Source organism: Chelonoidis abingdonii, chromosome 8, assembly GCF_003597395.2.
Source record: "Chelonoidis abingdonii isolate Lonesome George chromosome 8, CheloAbing_2.0, whole genome shotgun sequence".
Classification (NCBI taxonomy): Eukaryota; Metazoa; Chordata; order Testudines; family Testudinidae; genus Chelonoidis; species Chelonoidis abingdonii.
This window is the reverse complement of record NC_133776.1, coordinates 101,170,695-101,186,578: the sequence shown is the minus strand read 5'-3', so window position 1 is coordinate 101,186,578 and position 15,884 is coordinate 101,170,695. Positions and strand designations below refer to the sequence as shown.

The window sequence follows — 15,884 nt, the reverse complement described above, 5'->3', positions numbered from 1 at the left end:
TCCACCACCAAGTAAGTTAGACAAAGATTCAAGGAAAAGAACGACTCGGCGTTCCTGTTCCACCAAAATCCCTCCAAGCCCCTTCACCCCTTTCCTGGGGAGGCTTGAGAACAATATACCAACCAAATAGGTTAACAAAGTGGGCACAGACCTGCCTTTGGGTTTTGAGGACACTAAAAACCACTCAGATTCTTAAAAGCAGAATTTTATTATAAAGAAAAAAGGAAAAGAAGCACCTCTGTAAAATCAGGGTGGAAAGTAATTTTACAGGGTAATCAGATTTATAACACAGAGGATTCCCCTCTAGGCAAAACTTTAAAGTTACAAAAAACAATAACAACAAAAAGGCAGGAATAAACCTCCCTCTTAGCATAGGGAAAATTCACAAGCTAAAAAAAAGATAATCTAACGCATTTTCTTCCTGTTACTTACAATTTGTAATTTTAGAGGCCTTTAGTTCAGGTATGGCTTTGGGAGATGTATTTTCCCTGCCCTGCTTCCTTGCTGACCCAGAGAGAACAACACAAAAACGTTCCCCCACAGATTTGAAAGTATCTTCTCACCTCATTCGTCCTTTTGGTCAGGTGCCAACCAGGTTATTTGAGCTTCTTAATCCTTTACAGGTAAAGGAGGGATTTTATGCTACCCATAGCTGTATGTTTATGACAGGTGGGCACTACATTTGCCCTTTTCCAGTCCTCTGGAATCTCACCTGTCTTCCATGACTTTTCAAAGAGAATCGCTAATGGCTCTGATATCTCTTCAGTCAGAAGCACTCAGTGGCTACGTGGTAGCACTCTCCCAGAGCAGGATCATCCTGTCACCACCCTTCCCCTGCTGCTACCTGCTCTGGCCATACTCAGGCCCACAGTCAGCAAAGGCAGAAGCATGTTCTGCTTCAGCTAATCCTTCGCTGCATGGCTTTGCTCATTCCCAGTGGATGATCATTTGTCAAAATCAGACCAGATTGTACATAACTCCTGCATTCTTCTGAGGGCCTCAGGCCTCCACTGCCAATCTTCTTTTTCCCACTGTTGGTTCTGTTCTTTCCTCTCTGCCCACATTCCCAACCTCGGCGTGGGACTGCCTGAGGAAAATCACCATTGTCTATTTTTATCAGTGACAATTTACTCCCGTAAGTGGCAGGGAGGAGTGTTCTCTATATCCACAGCCAGATATGAAGTCAATCTTTTTGGCCTTGTCTATACGCAGTAATTGCACCAATTTAACTTCAAATTATTTTTAATTGGTTTAGTTCAGACAGTGGAAATCACTGAGTGGACCCTGTTACTTCAGTTCCAGAGCCTCTTATTTCAGGTTAGTTTAAGTTTTAATTATTCCCAAAATGAGCCTGGTTTAAACCAATGTAAGAATGTCCACTTACCTTTTTCCTCCAGTTAAGCTAAATCAATTTAAAACTTCACATCTGAAGTTAAAATAGAGCAACTTTCACATGTAGACAAGCTGTTACAGAAGGTTAAAGAGAGTTGCACTCCGCAGCGCTGTAACCCCCTCACCAGCGCTGCAACTTGCAAGTGTAGACAAGGGCCAAGTGCCTTCAGAGCTCATTATTACAGCACCAAGAATGCTTTAGCCAGGAAATGGCATTCATAATTTCTTTTGTGCCAAATCATCTGTAGTTTTCCCATGGCTATTTATTTTTTGTATGTGAAATAAAGCCTGTGAAAAGCACAAACAGGTTTAGTTTCTGCGTAACTATGAAACTAAAACAAATCACACTATTTTAAAGAGCCATGGTCAAGTTGATTTGTTTGGAACTAATGTGTGGGTTTTTTTTAATCCAGTTTCTGATTACGGGCTTCTGTAAATAATTTATGTTATGTGATTTGTGTTATTTACAGGAGGTGCAGTCAGAGACTTGATTTTTTTTAAATCCAAACATTCTTTTTTGTAAAATGATATTTTTAATAAAGGCTTTTTGAGCAAGTGAGACGTTGACTCCGGGGGAAAATGAAAGGACTACACACAAAGTGCTGTCAAGAAGTGAACAACAAAAAATAAGAATTTTCCCTCACGTCTTTCAGCTGTAATCATCTTAGGAGTTACATTGGGTACATGCAGAAATGTGTTTTTTAAGATGATAGTTATGCCCCTTTAGAACCTAGCAATCGCTGATGGTGTCTCTCTTCTCCCAGGTAGACGCACCTTCCAGGAAGGGGGTCACCCATAATAATCATGCAATGATGAATAGAACCTGAGAAGAGTTACAAAATGCTTTGAATTGTGTAGATGCTGCAGCCAATCTGACACCATGTCAGTGAAGCCGTTTTCCTCAATGCACGTGTCTCTTAAACTAGCATTCAGAGCCATCCTTACCCCTCAGAGACTAGTGATCTCGGTTAATGCAGGCAGCTCCCTTATGTTTGGGTTAGGGCAATTGTCAGGTAGATGGCGTGGACCAGAAGGAGTGACAAAAGAGTTGTCCTCTTTATTATCGTTCTAACATCAAAGACTTTGGGGCTATTGCCATACTTTAGCAAAAGGCAGCATGGTCCAGTGGATAGGGCTCCGACCTAGGAGTCAGGAGGCCTGAGCTGTGTTCGTTACTCTGCTCCTGATCTCCTGTGTGACCCTGAACAAGTCCCTTCACTAAGCCCACAGCCAAATTTAATTATGTGAGTAGTCCCGTTAAGTCAAGTTCCTTAACTACCTCACTGAATTTGGGCACTAGACCCTTGGATAATGAGAGTGGCAGTATGAACACTTTCCTCATAATTAATACCAAGTTGGTTGGGATTAATAGTCAGATGTTGCTTTAAGAAGTTTGACTACCTAGTAAAGTGGTTGATTTTGAAAAATATATTGGTGCCTAAAGTTTATCCATGCACAAATTCAGTGACAGTGTGCTGCAGGGGCAAATCAGACCTGCTGCTTAGGTCCTGTCCTTCTCCTTCCAGGATCAGGGCCTAAGAACTTCCTACAGTGATGAACATCTGCCTGTCTGAGTTGGGTGTCTCCATCAAGGCTATAAATCTGACACTATTTACTACTTGTTGCTATCTAGCTACATATCTAGATTATTATGTGGTTTTCATTACTATGGTATCTGAGCACCTCGTTTTATTTATCCTCCCAATACCTCTGTGAGCCGCATTGTACAGCTGTGAAACTGGGGTATGGCAGAAGTAAGTGACTTAACCGTGATAACCCAGGCAGTCCATGGCAGAGTCCAAGCACCCTAACCACTGGATCAGCCGTCCTCTTTCATGCCTGTTGCTCATTTCGGTTTTCATCGCAGTTGTATTTGTTTTTCCACCATCCTCAGCTTTTGAATTGATTTGATTTTAGCTGAAGACTAAACAAAAATACATTTGTCATCCTTTGGAACCTTCTCTGTTTCAATATTCATTATACATAAGTTAGCCCCAGGTGGTACCTTGCAGCAATGTTGTCCAAAAACAAAATCTAAAGCAAGAATTAATAAAATAGTCTGTTTAAATTTAGTCTGATGCCTGCAAGTCCTCTTTTCAAAACTGGATAATGAAGTTCGAGTGGAAATATAGACAATAATTTATAGGCATGCCGTTAGGGTAAAGTCCTACCATAAGGCTAAAAAGCAATGTATAAATAGATTTTTAAATCCCTTTTCTCTGTTAACAGTAAAACCTTAGACTAATAAAACTGGTTTCAAAAAATGTCGTTACGTTATCATCATTAGTCCTCTCCTTTTACTTTAACTCTTTCAGACAGGTGTCCATCCTATAATATATCTTTGCAGATAACAATCAAGAAGTGATTGGGTAATCATGGGACCTTATGATTGTCTTACGCTTTGTCTGTTTTGCATATTCAAATATTTTATGGAACACTTTAATTATTCAGATAATTGAGATATTTGCTGAAACCAAGGGCCCAATCCTGGAAACATTTAAGCATGGGCCTGATCCAGCACTTATTGAAGTCAACAGAAAGACTCTAGCTGACTTCAACAGACAATTGTTCAGGTCCTAGGTGCGCAAGTTTATTCACTGGGATAATCCTGTGTGTTTAAAAACTGCTCATGTGCTTAAGAGTTTGCAGGATCAGGTCCTAAATTAAAGACATTAATTACACTGGCTGCTCGGCCCCGACCCCCGGTTCAGTTTGTGGGGTTCTGCCAGGCATTCCAGGATTGTATAAATTGTCTTGATCCAGCAAGCTCCTGTGGGTATCTGCTATCTTAAACTCTCCTTCTAAGCTAGGGGTTCTCAAACGTCATTGCTCTGCGACCCCCTTCTGACAAAAAAAAATTACTATACGACCCTAGGAGAGAGGACTGAAGCCTGAGCCCATCCGATCCCTGCCACCAGCTTGATAGAACCACCGATAACTAGTACCTGGGGTTTGCAGAGAAAAGCTTGAGCATGTCAATCCGAATGGCTCAGATATCAGAAGGCAGATAAAATGAAACCCAATGTTTATTTAATTCTTAGGATTTTCAAGAAGCCAATCTCTTGATTTGGAATGTGAGCAGGAGATGATTTTGGCTCTGTCTAATTCACAAACATTGTAATTTGTGGTGCATCACACAGGCATTATTGCAAACTAGCAAGGTTCTGCCAGTATCATAATAACTTCTATTATAAATTTAAATGTGACATGATTCCTTAGCTGACTGTGGGGTGCAGGATGGGTGTGGTGTGTACGAGAGGGCTCAGGGCNGGGTGGGGTGGGGTGGGGTGGGGTGGAGGATGGAACCTTGCTTCTCTTACCTATGCTAAAATTCAGGGTCCAAAGCATCTCCCATTGAAATCCATGCGTATTTAGCCATTGACTTAAGTGAGAGCAGGCTATGGCTCTTCAGTCTCTGCTTTGCACTATCCCCAGGAAAGATGTCACCGAATTGCCTTTGTTTTACGGGCTCTATATGTCATTAAATCATAGAGAGGTCATCTGGGTATTTCCCAGGGTGGGAATCTATATCTCTAAAATAGGCTGAATAGTCAAGACTGAACAGTGTCTTGGTAATGACACCATATAATCTTCATGATAGTAGTTCTTAGGCAGTTTAACCCCTCTCATTTGAGAATCACAACATCCCAGTAATATATGATTTACGAGTTGTGATGCACTAGCTTAGAACAACCTGGGAAACAGTGTACTTATGTGTTTAAGCTCCATGGAAAAAGTATTACATCACTGATGCTTTAACCACATTGTCATAAAACCAAACAACCCCACCCTTGGTCCCTGTGAGAAATGACTCTGAAATTTTTCCTTTCAGCTTTTCCAGCAAATTGCCTGCTTGGTAAATTTTGCTAATGATCTGAAAGGTAATCAGTTTGTCTCCTAGGAGTTTTGTATATGTATTTCCATGGCAGTGTGACTTAGTCCACAGATGTTGTCATGTTGGCTATCCTCCTCTTCCTGCAATAAAGAAAATGGCAGGATAGTTCAGTGATTCACAGGTTTTATTTTGATTGTCCCTTGAGCCTGGTCGGTGTTGGATACCGACCAGGCCAAAGGGAAGGTGGTACTTTGGTTTTGTCCTGAGCAGGTTTGGTATTATAGGTAAGGTGACCAGACAGCAAGTCACTTTTTGGTGAGGGTATGGGAGGGACAAAGTCCTTAATATTGGGATGGTCCTGAAAACATCAGGACATCTGGTCACCCTAGTTATAGGAGGTCTGAGAAATAAGGGTGAAATTCCTGAAGAAGTGCAGAGACAAAGGGAAGTTCAGACTGTTTCTCTGAGATCTCAGGAGACCAGGTGGCAAGTGCTGCTACTTGGGGTTCTGTGTAGCACTTTGTAGAAAAGCAACTCTCTTTGCCATCTTTCCAAGCTCCAGGATTTCCAAATAAAGTGTTCTCCTGCAGTTAGCTTCTCAATGACTCAAACAACTGAATTGGCGTCAAGTTGCTGTGCTCAGAGCTCATTCTTGTTTGGCTAACAAGTCAAGGGTTCATTTGTCTCCATTTTTATTACGTTGGCCAAAAATCAGTAAACACAACGAATGATTATTTTTCGGCACTATAGTGACTCAGAGCTGTCTTAGTACATCTGAAATTTACGGTGCAGTTTTTACTATTTATTCCTGTCGAGTATAATTCACTTACAGAGGTTTCTCTGGCATCATAGTGTATGTGAAACTGTAATAGGAAAATATTTCCTATTTAAAATTAAAAGATGATTCACCTACATTGCTTTTCTTTATTTTAGCTGTTTGCTGTCCCTCGCTAAATGAATTCATGTCTTGTCAAGAAGCAAATTAAGATCACAGGAACAGATGAATTTATAGAATGAGTGTTTAAATATTTCTTCTTGTCAGATCTATTAGCTATTTCAACTTACCCAACTGCTCTCGCAGGCAGCCCAGAGCCCTTTAAATTCCCACCGCAGAAGCCAGTGTGGTCCAGTATGGCATACCGGCGCTTGCCGGTATGCCATACCGGACCGTACCAGCTTACTTTCACCTCTGGCTGCAGGCTTCTTGCCCAGGTATATCACATTGCTGTAGTCCAGCTGAGAGTTGACAAAGGCATGAATAAATGAGGCCAGCTCATTGTCTGCCAGCAAGGAACGCATCTCCTAGCCAACTGGAGATGGTGGAAAGCATTACTACTGAATGCTGCTATGTGAGAGCTTTGTGTCAGTAAGGAATTCAGGAGCGCCCCAAAACTATGGACTAAATTGCTCAACTGTGTGTGCATCCTCAACCAAAGGAGACTGCAACATAGCTGCAAGACTCTTCAAAATGCTTTCCTTTGTCCACCAGCATCATCTCTGTCTTGCTTAGGTTCAGCTTGAGCCAGCTGTTCTTCATCCACAAGCTGATCTCATCCAAGCCCTGGGACAACTTGGTGGTATTGATATAGGCATACATGGTGAAGGATAGGTAGAGTTCTGTGTCATTGCCATATTGCTGGCCCTGGAGTCTGTGGTATCTGAACTGTTCAGCTAGTGGTTCCACATAGATGTTGAAAAGGGTGAGAAAGAGAATTGGGACTTCTTGGATTCCATAAGTGAGGGGTCTGGTTGTGGAAGTGCAGTTTCTAAGCAATACTCACCGGGTGCATCCTCCCAGCTTCCCACCTGTTAACACTGGGTCTAGACAAGCCCACAGTCTGGATTCTATGTTATCGGTAGAGCAGGTTCGAATATTTTCCATGAAGTTTTGATAAAATGTATTGGTTTTTACAAGGTTCAGAGCAAGCCTACCAGCGAATGACTTCCTAGCACAGTGATTAGGGTACTGCCCTCGGATGTGGAAGACTCAGGTTCAAATTCCTGCCCAATCTAGTGTGATTTGGGATGGGAAAAACTCTGCTCTGATTCAGACATGAAGTTGGATCAGGCTAGTACCCTAGCAATGAGGCTGGGCTCTTGTCTGACATGACCCGAACCTAGAAAACCTCCCTGAGCTGAAAAACTCAGGGTTCAGTCTGAAAACAGATATTTTGACACAATTTCATTTTTGTGAAAATGTTGGAAAGGTTATTATTTTCATTCCAGATTAGAAAGAAATTTTTTTTTTGAAACCTTGAAAATTGCTACTAAATGGGATTGTCCTGCAGACACTGCTGTTTTTACTGAGTAATTTTCCTATACAGCATCTAGTGTAGATAATCTTTTGGTGTAAGTATGGAAAAAGCTATGTCAGTAGGGGCGTTCTCTGTATGTACCCATGTAAGAGTTCCAGTCTGGTTCTTAGTCTGTTCATTGACCTCGCCAGCTGAGACATGCCTTCTCCAAGGGGATGGTATATCTTTCCAAATCCATTAACCAAAGGATAAGAAAGCATGGCATTGCATTTCAATTAAGGGTCTGGTCTGCGCTCCTCCTGCACCCAAAACATTCAGTGACTTTGGAAGGAATTCTGGGTGCACTAGGAATGCAGTATCCACTCCAAAATGTTTCATAGCTTTGTGACTCAGGCAGGGGCACTAGCTGGTCTCCGGGAAACAAGGCGTTAACCTCAGCTCAGTTTGTGCAGATATCTGTGGGGAAGGATTATAAACCGGCCGCATGGGAGACACAGCAATTGCTGTATTGGATCAGACCAGAGGTCAATATTGTCCACTGATGATGGCCAGTGCCAACCTGTTCAGAGGAAAAAATGCTGCTGACAGTGGAGACAGTAATGGGATAAACCGCCAATGGAGAAAGAACATAAAAATGGCAATACTGGGTCAGACCAATGGTTCGTCTAGCCCAGTATCCTGTCTTCCCACAGTGGCCAATACCAGGTGCTTCAGAGGGAATGAAAAGAACAAGTGATCACTAAGTGAGCTACCCAACTCCTGTCCAATAGCTAGTTTGGCTTATGCCCCAAAATTTGAACATTTATATCCCTTCTGGCATGAGCAGGTGTTTTTTATCTTATAACCCTGATGTTCCAGTTGTCCATTTACATGTCCAATCCTTTTTTAAAATCCTGCAAGGGTCTTGGCTGCAATGATATCTTGTGGCAGTGAGTTCCACAGGGTAATTGTCCGCTGTGTGAAAAAGCAATTCCTTGTAGAAGCTTAGAGTGTGTCAGCTGCTAGTTTAATGTAATTGTCCCCTTGTTCTTGTATTGTTGGGAAACGTTCCCCGACTACCAGAGAGATAATGGAGGGTATCTGTGCAGAGGCAGCCTGGGTCATAAGACTGGCATCATGCCCCAGGCTAGGGGAGTTTTCTGTTAATCTTTCTGTTTTGTTTTGACTTCTCATCAGCCAGTAATCATTGAGAAAAGCCCATTGCTGACTACATATTTCTTTTGTTCCTGCTGAGTTATTCCACCATGTTACAAGTAAAAATACACATTTTTGACCCTACAGAATGTTAAATTTCAACTATTCTATGGTATGAAAAATGTTGGTATTTCAAACACTCGTATTTATGTATGTGTGACAATGCTGTTCTCAGCAATGATAATTTGGGCCTTGACCCATCAATCATCACAACTCATGCATGTTGTCTAACATGCTAGGCATCCTTAAAGTGGGACTGTGTGGGTTAGTAGACTCTGCGAAAGTCCCCTGCTTTTATGGAGAATTATAATAAAATGAAGAAGGGCTTGGAAAATAAAAATGATACTCTGAGGAGTGTGTTTTGACAGTATGGCAATGTTTCAGTTTCCTTTTGCTAGATGAACAAACATCCCTCCAAGTAAACCTGGGCCCTGATCCTTCAATGGTTCCCTGAGTCCCAGCCCTACCCAACAGGCCCCCCTGCCATCCTCTTGATTGTCAGAAGGCCCATGACTCCCTGTGACACTGGAAAAGCTTTTTCAAAAGACAAATGAAACACTAAGTTCCATGCACCCTGCCACCCAGCAAAATGAGATCCACGAAGGGAAGCTTTCACAAAAGTGAGCGTGACAAATGTATTTTTATAGCCCAACTTGGGTGAAAGGCAAGTAGAAAACCAAGCAGAATAGCAAAAAGCAAATGTCGATGTTTTCAGATTTAATGATCAAAGGTGGTGTCAGTAACATGGGTAAGGAGATTTGTTTAAACAGACACACTCTTTTTTAACCTGATACTGTTCCTTTTAATGAGCTAAGTATATCATTTGAAATAATATCCCTTCTTCTCAGAGTTCTGTTTATGCTATACTCTCTTTAGTCTGGATTTGTTCATTCCCTACAGGCTTCTTATTTAAACAACACATATTTCTCTGCACTGGAAACTCTGAATACCAATCCAAGGATGAAACATAACGCAGCTGAACCATCATTAAAAACTTTAGTGTATGTTTGGATGGGCAGGAGAGGCTCATGGCTGAGTCAGATGAATTCCCCTTAGAGGGGGAATATGCTGTTTGTTTGCACTGTATCTCCTTGCAAAACAGTGCTAGGAAAATAAGTACTTGGGAATAGTACAAAATTAATGTATTCCAGTTCTAGTGGGACCGATGGGTTTGACTCCTACTGAATTAGCTAAATGGTCCCCAGTGTTATGGCCAGTGTTCCTGTGCTACCTTGCTGAATAATCAACCTAGAATCATGCGGCCTGGGCACAGATGGCGAGACTGTGTCTGTTAAATACACAGACTCTGTTTAATGATATTTAATGCCTGTTACAGCATCAGGGCCGGCTTTAGGAAATGCGGGGCCCAATTCGAACAGTTTCGATGGGGCCCCGGCAGGGATGACTTAAACAAAAAAACCCCACACATGGAAAACATGTGGGGCGTGTACTCACTGGGCGGTGCTCCGAGTCTTCGGTGGCACTTTGGAGGTGGGTCCTTCACTCACTCCAGGTCTTCAACAGCACTGAAGGACCTGCCGCCGAAGTGCCACCAAAGACCCAAAGCAAGCAAAGGACCCGCTGCTGAAGTGCCGCTGAAGATCTGGAAAGCCGCTAGGTGAGTAAAAATTAAAAAGGCGCCTCTAGCCAGGGAAGGGATTCTCTCAGGGAAGGGTGGGGGCCCGATTCGGGGAATTGGTGGAATAGGCCTAAAACCGGCCCTATACAGCATCCTGGGGAGACACGTACACCAGCAAGTCCTGGGCATACTCTGTGGCAAGCAAGTACACAGCAGCGCCCTGCGGTAGGATGGGCTAACTTCCCCGATCTGGCCAGATGATGGGTCAGCAGTAGGGTGACCAAATATCCCGATTTTATAGGGACAGTCCCAATTTTGGGCTCTTTTTCTTATATAGGCTCCTATTACCCCCCACCCCCTGTCCTGATTTTTCACATTTGCTGACTGGTCACCCTAGTCAGCAGCAGGGAACCTGTGATACCTGGGGTCAGGCCCGACTGCCACTTTATTTGTCTTGTGGTAGGATCTAGGCAGGGAGCAGGCCCCCATGTGTCAGGTGCTGTACAGAGGCACACCTAGCTTGCTTCCCTGGGTCCCTGCTCCTGGAGGTTTCTCTGGCTACACACAGTTTAAGACTGCGAGGAGACCCCTGCTCCTCCCACCCAGCACCCTCTCTAGGGGGTGCCCTCCTTGCCCCCTCATCTAAGGGTCACTGACCCCTTCCTGCAGCCTGCGCTGCCCCCGCGGCCAGGGGGAACCTGCTCAGAGCAGCCACCTCCTCAGCCCTCCGCCGGGGGGTGCACCCCCGCAGGGCTCCCCCGCGCCCTTTGCAAACCCCCGGCTCCCCGCGCGCGCCAGGGGCGGCACCCGGCCCAGAGCAGCCGCGCGGCCCCCCCCGCCCCACCCCGCCCCGCGCGCGCCCTTGGACTCCGCGCATCCCGGGCGCTCAGTCCGCCGCCGCCTCCTGCAGCCGCCGCCGCGCCGCGCGCCCCACTCCACGCTCTCTGCTCGCCAGCCGCTCAGCAGGTGCGCGAGCCTCTCCCTCTCTAGCATCGACCCAGGGCTGCGGCAGCTGGGCAGGGGCGGCCCGCTGCATCCCCGCCGTGCAGAAGGGGGCCGCGCGCCGGGGCAGGGGCAGGGGCAGGGGCAGGGGCTGGGGAGAGGGGAGGTTGTCTGCCTAGGCTGGCTCGTGTCAAGTGCCCGAGCTGTGTGGGCTTCCCTGGAAAGACTCCTCCGGGCAAGCAGCTCCTCCAGCAGGAATCACCTGGGAAAGTGACCCCACGAGGCTCCGTGCTGGTGGGTTTGCTGCGCTTCTCCGTCTCCTGCCGCAGCCTCCTAACTCGGGGCAGCCTCTTGAGAGGCGGTCGCGTTGCAAGCCAAGATCACGTTTGTTGGGGGTCGGGGTTTCCCGTGATTTGACAGTTAAATTGTGTGTTTAGCAGGTATTTCAACCTGCTGCTTTGGAGCAATGCCTTGCACGTAGGGGTGCCTCCCTTCGTTTCTGGAGGAAGGGGGCAAAAAAGTGGTTGACTTGCCTGAAACATCTAATAATAGTGTGTATGGGGAACCCCAAGCCCGTTGTTTTTTCAGGGATGGTATGATAATTGGGGTTTTTTAGATACAGGGTAGTGCAGCCTAGTGAAACCTGGAAGTAAGCAGTGAAAACTAGACCTGGTTATATGTGTGACTATATAATTGTGATGCTAATGCAGGTAATAGTTTTAAAACCTCAGTGTCTGTTGTACCGCACTTTCTGCTCCCCACATCATGGAGGTAGATGCTTACACAGTCCTGCTAATTGGAGACATGTTCATGTCTTTGATCCTGCAAACACATCTGGGAATAACTTTACACCTAGGGAGTATAGTCCTAGCCGAATTGGTCCCCAGATATTAGAGACAAGGCTTGTCATCTTGACTTCAAGGGGATTACTCCCATGAGTAAAATTATTCACAGATGTATTTGCAGTTTTGGGGCCTCTATTTCCAGTCTTTATTAAGCAGGCAAAAGGTGTGTTAATGAATATGGTTTCTGTCTTGTTCACATTTTATGGCTGCAGCATCATGTTTTGCTCAGGAGTGCAAGTATGAGTTTGTTTGCCGTCTAGAAATTGATCTTGTGGTTGTGTTAATCTATAACCAACTTAATTTGAATTCATCAGACTCTAGCCTGTAACAAGAACATTAACAAGTCAGACTAAAATGGTTTGTTCACCAATTTGTTTTTTTACCTTCATTCTGAAAAGTTCTTACTAAGAGATGGATTTTTGCAGCAGAGGAAATTGATTAAATTGTTAAGCCGTGATATGTGCAAACCACCTCTGAGTAAATAGATGACACATGTAACCAAATATGGCTTCAGAATTTATAACTTCTAAGTTGTTTTTTTTTAAAGAAGTGAGACAACAGCCTTTTTTCCCCAAGTCTGCATTCCTGAATGCAGCCCAATTCCAAATTTCTGCTCAAAAGCTTCAGTAAATAAAAATTCAATCTTGTGCAATAACTGCTGAAAAAATGCAGTAAGGGGTTTCTACAGCTAACATCATACATGCAAAAATAAAAAGCCAATGGAACCAAAGAATGACTTGCTCAGTTCTCAGCAAGAATCTGTTTAGGCTTACATGCCAATTCTCGGCTTGATGACGCAGTCCATTTCTTATCCACACTATCATTGTCTTCACTGAGAGATTCGGCTGAGCAAGGACTGTTGGATTGGGATCTTTACATGTTTCTACAGAAGTGCTATTTTTTGCAGTGAATTATGGCGACCATCCATATATGCTGGTGCAAGTCTCCCAAAGAGTGTAAATATTGGCAGTTGTCCAGAAAAGAGATAATGTGTGCAGTTTTCAAGCTCTTGAAAATAAACACACTAAAATCCGTCATTTATTTTGGAAACTGTATCTTAATTGAACCATCTCCACTGACATTCTCCAGCTGTGTGGCATGAACAAGCTCTGTAGATGTCATTGATGTAGCACTGAACAGCTGGATACTACAGTAATAGGCTTGCCTGGGACTGATGCTGATCTGAATTTTAGGGCAGTACTTTATAAATTGTCATGTACAGGTCTGTCTCATTATACGCTGGGGTTACGTTCCGCAGTCAGCACATAAAGCGAAAATCGCGTATAGTCAAAATTACATTGAGTGTAATGGCGGGTGGAATCGCCTTACAGAAACAGTATTTAAATTGTTATTTTTCTCTTTTTTTTTGTTTTGTTTTTCTTGCTTTTGCCGACTGTGTAAAGCTGAAATTGTGCATGTTAAATGTGCCTAAGATGTGACAGACCTGTATCTGTTTTGAGGTACTGCAGACCCACCAAACCCCATCGCAGTAGGGACTGTAGAAAGCTATAACAAATATACACTTTTTAAAAACTCCCTCTCTCGCCAAGAAGCTAATGTTTTGGGCTCTGAATGCTTACTTTAAAAGGGGCTTATTCCATCTTGGGGTGTACAGCTCCCAGTGCTTTTTCTGTGTTACATGTGAATTGCCGAGAAACTTGTGTCCTTTAGAAAGGACTTCAAGGTTCTGAAGGCTGTGGACACCCTTCCCCTGAAGTTACTCAGAAACAATCATTACAGGTACCACTAATGTGCTGTGTTTGTACTGCGCCTGGTGGCTTGGGGTGCTGATCTGGGACTGTGGCTTCTAGACTACACTGCAACATGGATCTCTAATGCTGCAGGCTGGACATGGTCTTGGAGCCTAGATTGTACCCTCCCATCAGCAATAACTTAGGCTACTGATGCACTTTTAGGCTGGGATTTTCAAAGGTGTTTCTATAGGATTTAGGCACTCAATTCCCCTTAAATTCCTTTGAAAACTCCACCCTTAATCACTTGAGTTATAGTCCTTTGCTGAAGTTTTAAGATCCTAGGTGGCACATTATTCTCTCAGCACTTTCCACTACAGCCTTGCAGCGGAACTGGGACCCACTGCCATAATAGCAGAAGAGGGTAAAATGTACTTTATTGCGGGTGGGATTGAGTGGGGGGAAAAACAACAGATAGTGGTAATTTGCAAGAAAGCACTAAATCTCTTGTCAGTTTGCTGCACTTCTATTTATGACAATGTAAATCAAGTTTTTCTTTTTTTTTTTTAAAATAAAGTGTTTAATACTTACATTTAAGCGAGGAATATAAAGAGATGTAATGTCTATTATAGCAGGAGTTAAAGTCTTTTTTACATGGTTTAAGCAAGATCTGTTTTATTATTTTAGTGGTAAAACTTGTGTCTGAATTCTGTGTGTTTATATAAATTTTTTAAAAATAACATGGGTGAATCTATCTCTTTTGTGGAATCTAAGATTTTTACAGGTGGAAGTGGGATAAACAATGCAGCAGCAGGTGGGAGTGGGTATTGCGGAGTGGGATTAAAAAAACAGTCCTGCAAACTGCTCTACTTTCCACTCTCATTGTGACGGACACACACACTGAACTCACAACACAGGTGCATGTTACCACGCACATTTTGTACGTGCGGAAACTGAGGCATAGGCCACACAGTGAGTCCATTTCAGAGCTGGCATTAAAGGAAACTGTGTTGCCTCTTACAGCAAGTTGAGCCTAACTGAACTGAGTAGACAGTATGTAGTTGGAATCAGGGTGGAGCCACAGCTCTGGACCCTACGTGCCACAGGAGTTCTAGGGAACAGCATTTGTATCACGCCAGGATATTGAAAAGTTACCATGTGGCATCCTGTTGAGAAGCAAACATTGCAGCATTGTCCCCTGCCCTTGTTTAAGGTGACCCTGGGTCAGTGCATTGGCAGCTTTGAAAGCATAGCTCTTATCCCCCCATGCTCCTAGCCCAGAAACTTCTCCAGAGCTCCTGTAGTTGTGTACAGCACGTAAGAGCAGGGATGTTTTGTGTCACTCTATGCTGTATTTATGTAACTGTTGGATGGAGGGCTGCATTTTTGTTTGCAAAGGTAATGGAAGTACTTTTGTAATTGTAAGCCTTACCAAACTGGGGCTTGTGATTTTGCCGGAGGAGACATTTTATGCTTTACAAACAGAACTGCTGAGTTCATGTTATTGATGTGTTTCATCGCGTTATAAAAGAAGGGGCTGGAGGAAACCACAACAGAAATGTCTAAGTTCAGTCGCTCCCGTTCTGATTTTGGCAGAGTGACTGTGGGAGGAAGAAACACCTCATGTTTCATTTAGATTACTTTGATTTGGAAAGGAATTTTAACCAGATGGCTCTTGAGATGCCTGGATTCTGAAGGATTAAATGTTCAGATAAAATGCATGTTTCTATTTTCACCGCATATTTCTGGAGGGCGGTGCCATATTCTAGCCTTGATCCAACTGTCCCTGCTTCCACAGGATTGCATCTGAAGCCAGTAGATGTTTGCACAAGTAAGGGCTGTCACTCCTCTACCCCCATATATACAGAAATCATGTCATTTCTGGACCAATAAAAGCACAATATGATTTCACCTGAAGTTAGAACTCTCAAAAGTCACTTTGCAACTGGGGATGTGATTTTGTGGGAGGAAAGATAGCCTAGTGGTTAGGGTGCTGCGTTTAGGCTTGGGAGACTTGAGTACAAGTACCTGTTCCACCAAAGACTTTCTGTGAGACCTTGGGCAAGGAATGTAGCTTCTCTGGGCCCTCAGCCCCAACCCCCGATGGGGATAATAGCCCTTCCCTACCTCACAGGGAAGTGGTGAGGTTAA

At 43.8% G+C, this 15,884-nt stretch overlaps 1 protein-coding gene across 1 annotated transcript in view; it reads left to right on the top strand.

The window, feature by feature from the left end:
- The first annotated feature begins 11,103 nt into the window (after positions 1–11,103).
- FHL1 (four and a half LIM domains 1) overlaps positions 11,104–15,884 on the top strand; it is a 51,793-nt gene continuing 47,012 nt past the window's right edge. The window contains exon 1 of the mRNA XM_075068890.1: positions 11,104–11,491. The gene's annotated coding sequence lies outside the window, so the exon portion shown is untranslated. The remainder of the gene's footprint in view (positions 11,492–15,884) is intronic.